Raw genomic sequence first — 14,798 nt, 5'->3', positions numbered from 1 at the left:
GCATGGAAAAAGCTGAAAACATTCACATCCCTGATTATATTATACCCACTTATCTCCTACAAGACATTTAATAAGATATTTGAAAATAGAATGTCTGCTGACTAATTGTCGTTTCATGCACGCAACCAAAGACTTCTTTTTCTATTCATCAATGTTGCTATCTATGAAGTGAAGTTGCTTGAGAAACGTCATGTCAGAACAAGAACTATATGAATACTGCTTCTGTTGTGGTGGAAAGACAAATATTTGGTGATAGATGAATCCTAGTGAAGAGCACAGGATGATCTGCAAACCAAGATGTGATTGCTAACATCTTGGGACAATAGGTCGAGTGTGGTCATTGAGAGCGTCCAATTATTTCAAACCTAAGATTGCCTCACATGTGCTAGATATGCCAAATTAAAGATAGAAAGATGCGTTAACAGTTAATACCTGCAATCATGTGATAACACTCAGTACTCTAACATATCCTTATATATGACACTAGTTTTATAATTAGGCATATGTTTAATTGGTTTGACCTGAAAGCCTGACTGTGCCATAACAATTATTCTTGAATTATTTGACAATGCATACTTATTCCAGGGGCTCCTCCTATATTTTTCATTTTTATGTCAGGGCATTTTCACATATCTCACAGAGTTTAGTCCACAGGACATTAAGAAATGACATATATTCCGGTTTAGGTTCTTGCTCAAGACCTTGATGAGGTGGGCAGGCATGAATCATGTTTTGATCAAAAGATGCAACCAAATGTCTCCTTTGTCACACAGACTTGGCTTGTAAATAAATGTAAACATGACACGAGTATATTTGAGGCCCAATTGGTAGGAGAGCAGGATTTGTTCTCTTGTTTTCCATATCTATATATATATATATATATATATATATATATATATAAAGACACGTTAGGCCAATAGTTTTACCAGCAGCAGTCCACTTGTAAAGGGAGGAGGAGCACGGTCATCCGTCCAGTCTCCCATAAATGTTAGGCCAATTGTTTTCCTTGCTGCATACTCCATAAGGGCATTTAATGATGTTGTTAGTGTTACTTTGCATTTTAGAGGGTAGGTTATCAGCTTACTTGGTTCCAGCTTGACATCATTTCCTAAACAATGGCACAATCTATATTTAGACTCAAAGATCAGTCTCTCGTGAGACTGTCAAAAATTGCTAATGCTGACTATATTGCAAATCATCACAGCGGGGTATTGGGAAAAGTTTTCAACTAGCAATAATCACGCCTCGGCTAAACCTCATTGGCTATGATACTGCCACTGCGCAAAGTTAACTTTCTACTGGTTTAGTAACCACCAGCTCACATGAAGCCCTCATTACACTGGTGGCTAGCCATAATGCAGGAATGAGTTCAGTGCTATGGATTGTGGGAGTTAATATGCTAATTCAACTGTCAACTAGAAAGACTCTCTTGCAGTTCCACAAACAACCACTGCAGTGTATCTGCATGCAAACGCTTCAGCCAGAGGTGTATTTGGGACCAAATAAATGATATCTCCTCTCTCACCAGTGACCTGACTGTGAAATAACCATTTTTGTTGAATATTGCTATTTCAAACATAGTGGAAGTTACTCGAAAAGATGATTTCATATGAAAAAGAAAAGTTTGATTGCAGTGATATTCATGTCAAATGTGAAAGTCATACATTTAGACTTCAAAAATAAAATCCGTATACATCAAATGACCAACTTCAGTGGCTCAGGGATATGGCATGTACTTGCTTTGATATATGTCAATCTTCAGGACCGGGTGGGTAACCCCCTCTAAACACAAACGAGATCATATGAGATATACACACTCTTCATACCGATAGTAGGGACTCATTCATTGTAGGTTTGGTAGGGAAATATATCATCAACATGGTTAGTGAATGTTAGTGAATGTTAGTGAATGTTAGTGAATTGGGAACATTATTATCACTACTTTCAACAAAATGCCCAAGGTCTCTGTGGCGCAATTGGTTAGCGCGTTCGGCTGTTAACCGAAAGGTTGGTGGTTCAAGCCCACCCAGGGACGTCTGTTTTCCACCTGACATCTCTTTTCTTCACTTGTTCTGCCCATGGAATCAAGTAGCCTGGAAAAAGCTGAAAACATTCACATCCCTGTTTATATTATACCCACTTATCTCCTTCAAGACATTTAATAAGATATTTGGAAATAGAATGTCTGCTGACTAATTGTCGTTTCATGCACGCAACCAAAGACTTCTTTTTCTATTCATCAATGTTGCTATCTATGAAGTGAAGTTGCTTGAGAAACGTCATGTCAGAACAAGAACTATATGAATACTGCTTCTGTTGTGGTGGAAAGACAAATATTTGGTGATAGATGAATCCTAGTGAAGAGCACAGGATGATCTGCAAACCAAGATGTGATTGCTAACATCTTGGGACAATAGGTCGAGTGTGGTCATTGAGAGCGTCCAATTATTTCAAACCTAAGATTGCCTCACATGTGCTAGATATGTCAAATTAAAGATAGAAAGATGCGTTAACAGTTAATACCTGCAATCATGTGATAACACTCAGTACTCTAACATATCCTTATATATGACACTAGTTTCATAATTAGGCATGTGTTTAATTGGTTTGACCTGAAAGCCTGACTGTGCCATAACAATTATTCTTGAATTATTTGACAACGCATACTTATTCCAGGGGCTCCTGCTATATTTTTCATTTTCATGCCAGGGCATTTTCACATATCTCACAGAGTTTAGTCCATAGGACATTAAGAAATGACATATATTCCGGTTTAGGTTTTTGCTCAAGACCTTGATGAGGTGGGCAGGCTTGAATCATGTTTTGATCAAAAAATGCAACCAAATGTCTCCTTTGTCACACAGACTTGGCTTGTAAATAAATGTAAACATGACACGAGTATATTTGAGGCCCAATTGGTAGGAGAGCAGGATTTGTTCTCTTGTTTTCCATATCTAAATATATATATATATATATATATAAACACGTTAGGCCAATAGTTTTACCAGCAGCAGTCCACTTGTAAAGGGAGGAGGAGCACAGTCATCCGTCCAGTCTCCCATAAATGTTAGGCCAATTGTTTTCCTTGCTGCATACTCCATAAGGGCATTTAAAGATGTTGTTAGTGTTACTTTGCATTTTAGGGGGTAGGTTATCAGCTTGCTTGGTTCCAGCTTGACATCATTTCCTAAACAATGGCATAATCTATATTTAGACTCAAAGATCAGTCTCTCGTGAGACTGTCAAAAATTGCTAATGCTGACTATATTGCAAGTCATCACAGCGGGGTATTGGGAAAAGTTTTCAACTAGCAATAATCACGCCTCGGATAAACCTCATTGGCTATGATACTGCCACTGCGCAAAGTTAATTTTCTACTGGTTTAGTAACCACCAGCTCACATGAAGCCCTCATTACACTGGTGGCTAGCCATAATGCAGAAATGAGTTCAGTGCTATGGATTGTGGGAGTTAATATGCTAATTCAACTGTCAACTAGAAAGACTCTCTTGCAGTTCCACAAACTACCACTGCAGTGTATCTGCATGCAAACGCTTCAGCCAGAGGTGTATTTGGGACCAAATACATGATATCTCCTCTCTCACCAGTGACCTGACTGTGAAATAACCATTTTTGTTGAATATTGCTATTTCAAACATAGTGGAAGTTACTCGAAAAGATGATTTCATATGAAAAAGAAAAGTTTTCTCGCAGTGATATTCATGTCAAATGTGAAAGTCATACATTTAGACTTCAAAAATAAAATCCGTACAGATCAAATGACCAACTTCAGTGGCTCAGGGATATGGCATGTACTTGCTTTGATATATGTCAATCTTCAGGACCGGGTGGGTAACCCCCTCTAAACACAAACGAGATCATATGAGATATACACACTCTTCATACCGATAGTAGGGACTCATTCATTGTAGGTTTGGTAGGGAAATATATCATCAACATGGTTAGTGAATGTTAGTGAATGTTAGTGAATGTTAGTGAATTGGGAACATTATTATCACTACTTTCAACAAAATGCCCAAGGTCTCTGTGGCGCAATTGGTTAGCGCGTTCGGCTGTTAACCGAAAGGTTGGTGGTTCAAGCCCACCCAGGGACGTCTGTTTTCCACCTGACATCTCTTTTCTTCACTTGTTCTGCCCATGGAATCAAGTAGCCTGGAAAAAGCTGAAAACATTCACATCCCTGTTTATATTATACCCACTTATCTCCTTCAAGACATTTAATAAGATATTTGGAAATAGAATGTCTGCTGACTAATTGTCGTTTCATGCACGCAACCAAAGACTTCTTTTTCTATTCATCAATGTTGCTATCTATGAAGTGAAGTTGCTTGAGAAACGTCATGTCAGAACAAGAACTATATGAATACTGCTTCTGTTGTGGTGGAAAGACAAATATTTGGTGATAGATGAATCCTAGTGAAGAGCACAGGATGATCTGCAAACCAAGATGTGATTGCTAACATCTTGGGACAATAGGTCGAGTGTGGTCATTGAGAGCGTCCAATTATTTCAAACCTAAGATTGCCTCACATGTGCTAGATATGTCAAATTAAAGATAGAAAGATGCGTTAACAGTTAATACCTGCAATCATGTGATAACACTCAGTACTCTAACATATCCTTATATATGACACTAGTTTCATAATTAGGCATTGGTTTGACCTGAAAGCCTGACTGTGCCATAACAATTATTCTTGAATTATTTGACAACGCATACTTATTCCAGGGGCTCCTCCTATATTTTTCATTTTCATGCCAGGGCATTTTCACATATCTCACAGAGTTTAGTCCATAGGACATTAAGAAATGACATATATTCCGGTTTAGGTTTTTGCTCAAGACCTTGATGAGGTGGGCAGGCTTGAATCATGTTTTGATCAAAAAATGCAACCAAATGTCTCCTTTGTCACACAGACTTGGCTTGTAAATAAATGTAAACATGACACGAGTATATTTGAGGCCCAATTGGTAGGAGAGCAGGATTTGTTCTCTTGTTTTCCATATCTATCTATCTATATATATATATATATAAACACACGTTAGGCCAATAGTTTTACCAGCAGCATTCCACTTGTAAAGGGAGGAGGAGCGCGGTCATCCGTCCAGTCTCCCATAAATGTTAGGCCAATTGTTTTCCTTGCTGCATACTCCATAAGGGCATTTAATGATGTTGTTAGTGTTACTTTGCATTTTAGGGGGTAGGTTATCAGCTTGCTTGGTTCCAGCTTGACATCATTTCCTAAACAATGGCATAATCTATATTTAGACTCAAAGATCAGTCTCTCGTGAGACTGTCAAAAATTGCTAATGCTGACTATATTGCAAGTCATCACAGCGGGGTATTGGGAAAAGTTTTCAACTAGCAATAATCACGCCTCGGCTAAACCTCATTGGCTATGATACTGCCACTGCGCAAAGTTAACTTTCTACTGGTTTAGTAACCACCAGCTCACATGAAGCCCTCATTACACTGGTGGCTAGCCATAATGCAGAAATGAGTTCAGTGCTATGGATTGTGGGAGTTAATATGCTAATTCAACTGTCAACTAGAAAGACTCTCTTGCAGTTCCACAAACTACCACTGCAGTGTATCTGCATGCAAACGCTTCAGCCAGAGGTGTATTTGGGACCAAATACATGATATCTCCTCTCTCACCAGTGACCTGACTGTGAAATAACCATTTTTGTTGAATATTGCTATTTCAAACATAGTGGAAGTTACTCGAAAAGATGATTTCATATGAAAAAGAAAAGTTTTCTCGCAGTGATATTCATGTCAAATGTGAAAGTCATACATTTAGACTTCAAAAATAAAATCCGTACAGATCAAATGACCAACTTCAGTGGCTCAGGGATATGGCATGTACTTGCTTTTATATATGTCAATCTTCAGGACCGGGTGGGTAACCCCCTCTAAACACAAACGAGATCATATGAGATATACACACTCTTCATGCCGATAGTAGGGACTCATTCATTGTAGGTTTGGTAGGGAAATATATCATCAACATGGTTAGTGAATGTTAGTGAATGTTAGTGAATGTTAGTGAATGTTAGTGAATGTTAGTGAATGTTAGTGAATGTTAGTGAATGTTAGTGAATTTGGAACATTATTATCAACATTTTCAACACAATGCCCAAGGTCTCTGTGGCGCAATTGGTTAGCGCGTTCGGCTGTTAACCGAAAGGTTGGTGGTTCAAGCCCACCCAGGGACGTCTGTTTTCCACCTCACATCTCTTTTCTTCACTTGTTCTGCCCATGGGATCAAGTAGCATGGAAAAAGCTGAAAACATTCACATCCCTGATTATATTATACCCACTTATCTCCTACAAGACATTTAATAAGATATTTGAAAATAGAATGTCTGCTGACTAATTGTCGTTTCATGCACGCAACCAAAGACTTCTTTTTCTATTCATCAATGTTGCTATCTATGAAGTGAAGTTGCTTGAGAAACGTCATGTCAGAACAAGAACTATATGAATACTGCTTCTGTTGTGGTGGAAAGACAAATATTTGGTGATAGATGAATCCTAGTGAAGAGCACAGGATGATCTGCAAACCAAGATGTGATTGCTAACATCTTGGGACAATAGGTCGAGTGTGGTCATTGAGAGCGTCCAATTATTTCAAACCTAAGATTGCCTCACATGTGCTAGATATGCCAAATTAAAGATAGAAAGATGCGTTAACAGTTAATACCTGCAATCATGTGATAACACTCAGTACTCTAACATATCCTTATATATGACACTAGTTTTATAATTAGGCATATGTTTAATTGGTTTGACCTGAAAGCCTGACTGTGCCATAACAATTATTCTTGAATTATTTGACAATGCATACTTATTCCAGGGGCTCCTCCTATATTTTTCATTTTTATGCCAGGGCATTTTCACATATCTCACAGAGTTTAGTCCACAGGACATTAAGAAATGACATATATTCCGGTTTAGGTTCTTGCTCAAGACCTTGATGAGGTGGGCAGGCATGAATCATGTTTTGATCAAAAGATGCAACCAAATGTCTCCTTTGTCACACAGACTTGGCTTGTAAATAAATGTAAACATGACACGAGTATATTTGAGGCCCAATTGGTAGGAGAGCAGGATTTGTTCTCTTGTTTTCCATATCTATATATATATATATATATATATATATAAAGACACGTTAGGCCAATAGTTTTACCAGCAGCAGTCCACTTGTAAAGGGAGGAGGAGCACGGTCATCCGTCCAGTCTCCCATAAATGTTAGGCCAATTGTTTTCCTTGCTGCATACTCCATAAGGGCATTTAATGATGTTGTTAGTGTTACTTTGCATTTTAGAGGGTAGGTTATCAGCTTACTTGGTTCCAGCTTGACATCATTTCCTAAACAATGGCACAATCTATATTTAGACTCAAAGATCAGTCTCTCGTGAGACTGTCAAAAATTGCTAATGCTGACTATATTGCAAATCATCACAGCGGGGTATTGGGAAAAGTTTTCAACTAGCAATAATCACGCCTCGGCTAAACCTCATTGGCTATGATACTGCCACTGCGCAAAGTTAACTTTCTACTGGTTTAGTAACCACCAGCTCACATGAAGCCCTCATTACACTGGTGGCTAGCCATAATGCAGGAATGAGTTCAGTGCTATGGATTGTGGGAGTTAATATGCTAATTCAACTGTCAACTAGAAAGACTCTCTTGCAGTTCCACAAACAACCACTGCAGTGTATCTGCATGCAAACGCTTCAGCCAGAGGTGTATTTGGGACCAAATAAATGATATCTCCTCTCTCACCAGTGACCTGACTGTGAAATAACCATTTTTGTTGAATATTGCTATTTCAAACATAGTGGAAGTTACTCGAAAAGATGATTTCATATGAAAAAGAAAAGTTTGATTGCAGTGATATTCATGTCAAATGTGAAAGTCATACATTTAGACTTCAAAAATAAAATCCGTATACATCAAATGACCAACTTCAGTGGCTCAGGGATATGGCATGTACTTGCTTTGATATATGTCAATCTTCAGGACCGGGTGGGTAACCCCCTCTAAACACAAACGAGATCATATGAGATATACACACTCTTCATACCGATAGTAGGGACTCATTCATTGTAGGTTTGGTAGGGAAATATATCATCAACATGGTTAGTGAATGTTAGTGAATGTTAGTGAATGTTAGTGAATTGGGAACATTATTATCACTACTTTCAACAAAATGCCCAAGGTCTCTGTGGCGCAATTGGTTAGCGCGTTCGGCTGTTAACCGAAAGGTTGGTGGTTCAAGCCCACCCAGGGACGTCTGTTTTCCACCTGACATCTCTTTTCTTCACTTGTTCTGCCCATGGAATCAAGTAGCCTGGAAAAAGCTGAAAACATTCACATCCCTGTTTATATTATACCCACTTATCTCCTTCAAGACATTTAATAAGATATTTGGAAATAGAATGTCTGCTGACTAATTGTCGTTTCATGCACGCAACCAAAGACTTCTTTTTCTATTCATCAATGTTGCTATCTATGAAGTGAAGTTGCTTGAGAAACGTCATGTCAGAACAAGAACTATATGAATACTGCTTCTGTTGTGGTGGAAAGACAAATATTTGGTGATAGATGAATCCTAGTGAAGAGCACAGGATGATCTGCAAACCAAGATGTGATTGCTAACATCTTGGGACAATAGGTCGAGTGTGGTCATTGAGAGCGTCCAATTATTTCAAACCTAAGATTGCCTCACATGTGCTAGATATGTCAAATTAAAGATAGAAAGATGCGTTAACAGTTAATACCTGCAATCATGTGATAACACTCAGTACTCTAACATATCCTTATATATGACACTAGTTTCATAATTAGGCATGTGTTTAATTGGTTTGACCTGAAAGCCTGACTGTGCCATAACAATTATTCTTGAATTATTTGACAACGCATACTTATTCCAGGGGCTCCTCCTATATTTTTCATTTTCATGCCAGGGCATTTTCACATATCTCACAGAGTTTAGTCCATAGGACATTAAGAAATGACATATATTCCGGTTTAGGTTTTTGCTCAAGACCTTGATGAGGTGGGCAGGCTTGAATCATGTTTTGATCAAAAAATGCAACCAAATGTCTCCTTTGTCACACAGACTTGGCTTGTAAATAAATGTAAACATGACACGAGTATATTTGAGGCCCAATTGGTAGGAGAGCAGGATTTGTTCTCTTGTTTTCCATATCTATCTATCTATCTATCTATATATATATATATATATAAAGACACGTTAGGCCAATAGTTTTACCAGCAGCATTCCACTTGTAAAGGGAGGAGGAGCGCGGTCATCCGTCCAGTCTCCCATAAATGTTAGGCCAATTGTTTTCCTTGCTGCATACTCCATAAGGGCATTTAATGATGTTGTTAGTGTTACTTTGCATTTTAGGGGGTAGGTTATCAGCTTGCTTGGTTCCAGCTTGACATCATTTCCTAAACAATGGCATAATCTATATTTAGACTCAAAGATCAGTCTCTCGTGAGACTGTCAAAAATTGCTAATGCTGACTATATTGCAAGTCATCACAGCGGGGTATTGGGAAAAGTTTTCAACTAGCAATAATCACGCCTCGGATAAACCTCATTGGCTATGATACTGCCACTGCACAAAGTTAACTTTCTACTGGTTTAGTAACCACCAGCTCACATGAAGCCCTCATTACACTGGTGGCTAGCCATAATGCAGAAATGAGTTCAGTGCTAGGGATTGTGGGAGTTAATATGCTAATTCAACTGTCAACTAGAAAGACTCTCTTGCAGTTCCACAAACAACCACTGCAGTGTATCTGCATGCAAACGCTTCAGCCAGAGGTGTATTTGGGACCAAATACATGATATCTCCTCTCTCACCAGTGACCTGACTGTGAAATAACCATTTTTGTTGAATATTGCTATTTCAAACATAGTGGAAGTTACTCGAAAAGATGATTTCATATGAAAAAGAAAAGTTTTCTCGCAGTGATATTCATGTCAAATGTGAAAGTCATACATTTAGACTTCAAAAATAAAATCCGTACAGATCAAATGACCAACTTCAGTGGCTCAGGGATATGGCATGTACTTGCTTTGATATATGTCAATCTTCAGGACCGGGTGGGTAACCCCCTCTAAACACAAACGAGATCATATGAGATATACACACTCTTCATGCCGATAGTAGGGACTCATTCATTGTAGGTTTGGTAGGGAAATATATCATCAACATGGTTAGTGAATGTTAGTGAATGTTAGTGAATGTTAGTGAATTGGGAACATTATTATCACCACTTTCAACAAAATGCCCAAGGTCTCTGTGGCGCAATTGGTTAGCGCGTTCGGCTGTTAACCGAAAGGTTGGTGGTTCAAGCCCACCCAGGGACGTCTGTTTTCCACCTCACATCTCTTTTCTTCACTTGTTCTGCCCATGGAATCAAGTAGCCTGGAAAAAGCTGAAAACATTCACATCCCTGATTATATTATACCCACTTATCTCCTTCAAGACATTTAATAAGATATTTGGAAATAGAATGTCTGCTGACTAATTGTCGTTTCATGCACGCAACCAAAGACTTCTTTTTCTATTCATCAATGTTGCTATCTATTAAGTGAAGTTGCTTGAGAAACGTCATGTCAGAACAAGAACTATATGAATACTGCTTCTGTTGTGGTGGAAAGACAAATATTTGGTGATAGATGAATCCTAGTGGAGAGCACAGGATGATCTACAAACCAAGATGTGATTGCTAACATCTTGGGACAATAGGTCGAGTGTGGTCATTGAGAGCGTCCAATTATTTCAAACCTAAGATTGCCTCACATGTGCTAGATATGTCAAATTAAAGATAGAAAGATGCGTTAACAGTATCTGCATGCAAATACATGATATCTCCTCTCCTACACCAGTGACCTCTCTCGGAGAAAACCTATAACATTTGTTGTAATGTACTCCTATAGGGATTTCTATTTGATGCAGCTCTAACAAGCAGACAGTAATGGTAATCACACTGTGAAGTAACAACAAAGACCCTTTGAGATGCCCCCAACACGTCGTTTTTTATTGAATCTGCATGCACATAGCTTTAGCTCTGCAACTAAAAAAAATAACCCTGCTATGTTCTCAATTGTGGGTTGAATAGTATGAAACCTGCGCAGTGTTTGAAACATTAAAAAATAGTAAATACCATATATTATTATCACTGGTAAAGAAACATATATTATGAAATAGAAAAAACAAGCGCCCAACGTGGGGCTCGAACCCACGACCCTGAGATTAAGAGTCTCATGCTCTACCGACTGAGCTAGCCGGGCTGCTGAAGTGCAAATACTGCACAAACAGAACCAATCTACAGTCATCGTATGGGGAAGGGCTATTTCATGCAGGATATCTTTCCGTCTTTGGCTGCGCTCATAGTGCCGCCGACGGTAACGCTGACGTCACGTTGCGGTCGCTGGAAAAATCTAATTGAAATGATTTCCAGCGATTGCGACCAATCTGTCGCTCCGCTCCTACTATCAGCACACGCGACGGCTTCAATACATTTGTTTTGCACTATAAGCGCAGCCTTAGTAACGAATATTACGGGCTATTTCATGCATGATATCTTTCTGTCTTTGTAACTAATATTTGTTTCACATTACCCTTCCTTAACTACATCAGCATTATCAGCACGCTGTGGCTTCACCCCATTTGGCAGATCACCATGCAAATAAGACATATTAAAGGTTGTTGACAATGGATGACCAGACAGACACGATGGTGTTGTGCTGATTATCAGTTTTCAATATTAACTTCCTCATATAATAGAAATAATATTTATTTATTTTTATTACACTTATTACAGCAGTGAGTCCATGCCTTTAGCTTTTTCCTCTCACTAAATAAAAGTCAGGCTCAGTCATTACCTGACTATCCCCCCTCATTAGAAAGCAATCTCACTCATTACACACACATTAGAGCCTCACTCATTATCAGGCTGTCTCCGCACATTGCATGGTGCCCCCTGTCTTCCGCCCTTAGTTCTTATGGTCTTCCCTAATCAATCATGGCCGCCGAAGGATTCGCCCACTGTGACGTGTATGCCAGTCCCTCCCGAAGGCCAACCAGCCCGCTGCTCACGCGCAGCCAACATGCGCAGTCTTTCCGGCGCCGAGTGGACTACATCTCCCGTGATCCCCCTCCCCGGCGCGCGCCCCCGCCCCCGCCCCCGCCCCCGCCCGCCCTGTTGAGTGGCGCGATAGGCGGGGAACGCCGGTTTGAAACCTGGACTGAGGACTGCAGCAAGGAACCACGTGTGACGTCACTCCTTGGAGCATTTAGCCGCAGCCAACACAGGTTATGATATAATAATGGTGGTGTCATGATGATGTCACCTAACAGTTTTTGTCAATTCCGCCCCCCCCACCCAACTGCAATAGTGGGGGGGGGGGGGGGTAAGGCTGTGGTTATAGTGCCGGGGACAGCGATCGTCGCGTCCAAGCAAATGCATTGTTGCTGTCGTTGGCGCTTAGGCTGCGGACATAGTGCTGTGGTCCGTGCGGAGACGCGCTGAGGGAAAGCGAGCGCTTTCCCTGGCCATAGTGCTCGGGCTGTGGGGGGGGAAGGGGCGTTCCTGGTGACGTCACGGAGCTGGTTCGCCCTCATTGGACGAACCGCTCACGTGACCGGCCCTGTCGCGCTAGAAATCAGTTTTAACTGATCTCTCGCGTATGGCGCGCCCCCTCCTGCCTCCACACGCCGCATGGACGCGGACACTGCCTTAAGGCGGTCTGCTCGCTCAGCGTGCGGACGCCTCCGCGCCAGAAATCTGGTAGTCACTGTCGGGCCACGTCCATACAAGGACAGGCCGCGCTGAGCCGTGCGGACGCTCCGCGCTGAGCCCCGGCATCGTCAATGAGGATGTCTTTAGAGGGGGCTCACGCGAGCGTCCGCAGGCGTGCTGAGGCGCTGGATTTTTCAGCCGACAGCCAAAGCTGTTTTTCAGCGCGCTGTCGGCTGAAAACATCCAATCAGCGCGGAGCAGCGTCAACGTCACGGCGCCGTGACGTTGACATCGGTGCGTCACGGGCGATTGGCCCAGCGACGTCACTGCCCCGCCTCCCTCTGCCTCCCCCCGCCTCCCGATCGCGGACTCTGGCTCGCCTGCATGGGCATGAAATCGCTCATGCTTGATCAGGTGAGCATCAGCGTCCGCGCGGCTCAGCGCTGCTCCACGTTCTATGGACGCAGCCTTGGGCTTAAGCCATGGTTATAAAGACGCCGCTGAGGCTGCGCACTTGCCCCCTGCAGGATGTATCGGGGGTGGCTTTAGGAGGCGCGTGCGGAGGCGTACTGAAGATCAGGATACAGGAAAATTTAATATGGGCAGCGGAGGGACGGGCAAACAGACAATGGCAGCTAGCTTGGGCACTCTGCTCTCTCTTACGCCATGACGTTGGCGGCGTGACGCGACGTCTGCGGCACGCTAGCCCCGCCTCCCGTCCCACCTCCCACCCGCCTCTCAAGCGCGTTCGCTTCCTCGCCTGCCAGGACACCAAAAAGCTCCTGCTTGAGCAGGCGGGCCTGAGCATCAGCGCGGAGGAGCGCGGCTGGAGGCACCGTGTTCGCAGCCTGAGTCCCCGCTGGCGCTGAGCTCACTCATGATTGGAGAGCGCTCAAAGCATGGGCACCGGGTGTCCTGTATTTGCGCGGGGGGGGGAGGCATTGCAGGTAGTTGAGCGTTCTGGGAAGTTAGATTTTTTTTTTGTGGAGGGACTGACCCCTTAATCATGTCACTGCCATTAGTACACTTTGCCCCTAGGAGGGACTGACCCCTTAAACATGTCACTGCCATTAGTACACTTTGCCCCTAGGAGAGACTGATCCCTTAAACATGTCACTGCCATTAGTACACTTTGCTCCTAGGAGGGACTGACCCCTTAAACATGTCACTGCCATTAGTACACTTTGCCCCTAGGAGAGACTAACCCCTTAAACATGTCACTGCCATTAGTACACTTTGCCCCTAGGAGGGACTGACCCCTTAAACATGTCACTGCCATTAGTACACTTTGCCCCTAGGAGAGACTGACCCCTTAACCATGTCACTGCCATTAGTACACTTTGCCCCTAAGAGGGTCTGACCCCTTAAACATGTCACTGCCATTAGTACACTTTGCCCCTAGGAGAGACTGACCCCTTAAACATGTCACTGCCATTAGTACACTTTGCCCCTAGGAGAGACTGACCCCTTAAACATGTCACTGCCATTAGTACACTTTGCCCCTAAGAGGGTCTGACCCCTTAAACATGTCACTGCCATTAGTACACTTTGCCCCTAGGAGAGACTGATCCCTTAAACATGTCACTGCCATTAGTACACTTTTGCCCCTAAGAGGGTCTGACCCCTTAAACATGTCACTGCCATTAGTACACTTTGCCCCTAAGAGGGTCTGACCCCTTAAACATGTCACTGCCATTAGTACACTTTGCCCCTAGGAGAGACTGACCCCTTAGTCATGTCACTGCCATTAGTACACTTTGCCCCTAAGAGGGTCTGACCCCTTAAACATGTCACTGCCATTAGTACACTTTGCCCCTAGGAGAGACTGACCCCTTAAACATGTCACTGCCATTAGTACACTTTGCCCCTAGGAGACACTGACCCCTTAAACATGTCACTGCCATTAGTACACTTTGCCCCTAAGAGGGTCTGACCCCTTAAACATGTCACTGCCATTAGTACACTTTGCCCCTAGGAGAGACTGATCCCTTAAACATGTCACTGCCATTA

At 42.1% G+C, this 14,798-nt stretch overlaps 1 protein-coding gene and 11 non-coding genes across 13 annotated transcripts in view; 6 read left to right on the top strand and 6 right to left on the bottom strand.

Annotated features, from left to right (window-relative positions):
* Positions 1-1,148: 1,148 nt before the first annotated feature.
* Positions 1,149-1,289, bottom strand: LOC142471479 (U4 spliceosomal RNA). Its single transcript, XR_012789439.1, has one exon. It is a non-coding gene; the product is annotated as a U4 spliceosomal RNA (small nuclear RNA).
* A 672-nt stretch (positions 1,290-1,961) lies between these two features.
* TRNAN-GUU (transfer RNA asparagine (anticodon GUU)) lies at positions 1,962-2,035 on the top strand. The gene has a single exon. It is a non-coding gene; the product is annotated as a tRNA-Asn (tRNA).
* Positions 2,036-3,227: 1,192 nt separating this feature from the next.
* Positions 3,228-3,368, bottom strand: LOC142471541 (U4 spliceosomal RNA). Its single transcript, XR_012789501.1, has one exon. It is a non-coding gene; the product is annotated as a U4 spliceosomal RNA (small nuclear RNA).
* A 672-nt stretch (positions 3,369-4,040) lies between these two features.
* On the top strand, positions 4,041-4,114 carry TRNAN-GUU (transfer RNA asparagine (anticodon GUU)). The gene has a single exon. It is a non-coding gene; the product is annotated as a tRNA-Asn (tRNA).
* Positions 4,115-5,299: 1,185 nt separating this feature from the next.
* Positions 5,300-5,440, bottom strand: LOC142471570 (U4 spliceosomal RNA). Its single transcript, XR_012789529.1, has one exon. It is a non-coding gene; the product is annotated as a U4 spliceosomal RNA (small nuclear RNA).
* Positions 5,441-6,162: 722 nt separating this feature from the next.
* On the top strand, positions 6,163-6,236 carry TRNAN-GUU (transfer RNA asparagine (anticodon GUU)). The gene has a single exon. It is a non-coding gene; the product is annotated as a tRNA-Asn (tRNA).
* Positions 6,237-7,432: 1,196 nt separating this feature from the next.
* On the bottom strand, positions 7,433-7,573 carry LOC142471478 (U4 spliceosomal RNA). The gene has a single exon (XR_012789438.1). It is a non-coding gene; the product is annotated as a U4 spliceosomal RNA (small nuclear RNA).
* A 672-nt stretch (positions 7,574-8,245) lies between these two features.
* On the top strand, positions 8,246-8,319 carry TRNAN-GUU (transfer RNA asparagine (anticodon GUU)). Its single transcript has one exon. It is a non-coding gene; the product is annotated as a tRNA-Asn (tRNA).
* Positions 8,320-9,523: 1,204 nt separating this feature from the next.
* On the bottom strand, positions 9,524-9,664 carry LOC142471569 (U4 spliceosomal RNA). Its single transcript, XR_012789528.1, has one exon. It is a non-coding gene; the product is annotated as a U4 spliceosomal RNA (small nuclear RNA).
* Positions 9,665-10,336: 672 nt separating this feature from the next.
* Positions 10,337-10,410, top strand: TRNAN-GUU (transfer RNA asparagine (anticodon GUU)). The gene has a single exon. It is a non-coding gene; the product is annotated as a tRNA-Asn (tRNA).
* Positions 10,411-11,264: 854 nt separating this feature from the next.
* Positions 11,265-11,337, bottom strand: TRNAK-CUU (transfer RNA lysine (anticodon CUU)). The gene has a single exon. It is a non-coding gene; the product is annotated as a tRNA-Lys (tRNA).
* Positions 11,338-12,200: 863 nt separating this feature from the next.
* Positions 12,201-14,798, top strand: part of DSN1 (DSN1 component of MIS12 kinetochore complex) — a 61,241-nt gene continuing 58,643 nt past the window's right edge. The window contains exon 1 of one of the 2 annotated variants that reach the window (XM_075577410.1): positions 12,201-12,361. The gene's annotated coding sequence lies outside the window, so the exon portion shown is untranslated. The remainder of the gene's footprint in view (positions 12,362-14,798) is intronic. The other variant, XM_075577409.1, reaches the window with a different exon arrangement.

This window comes from Ascaphus truei, chromosome 20, assembly GCF_040206685.1.
Source record: "Ascaphus truei isolate aAscTru1 chromosome 20, aAscTru1.hap1, whole genome shotgun sequence".
Classification (NCBI taxonomy): Eukaryota; Metazoa; Chordata; class Amphibia; order Anura; family Ascaphidae; genus Ascaphus; species Ascaphus truei.
This window is presented reverse-complemented; position numbering and strand designations above follow the sequence as displayed.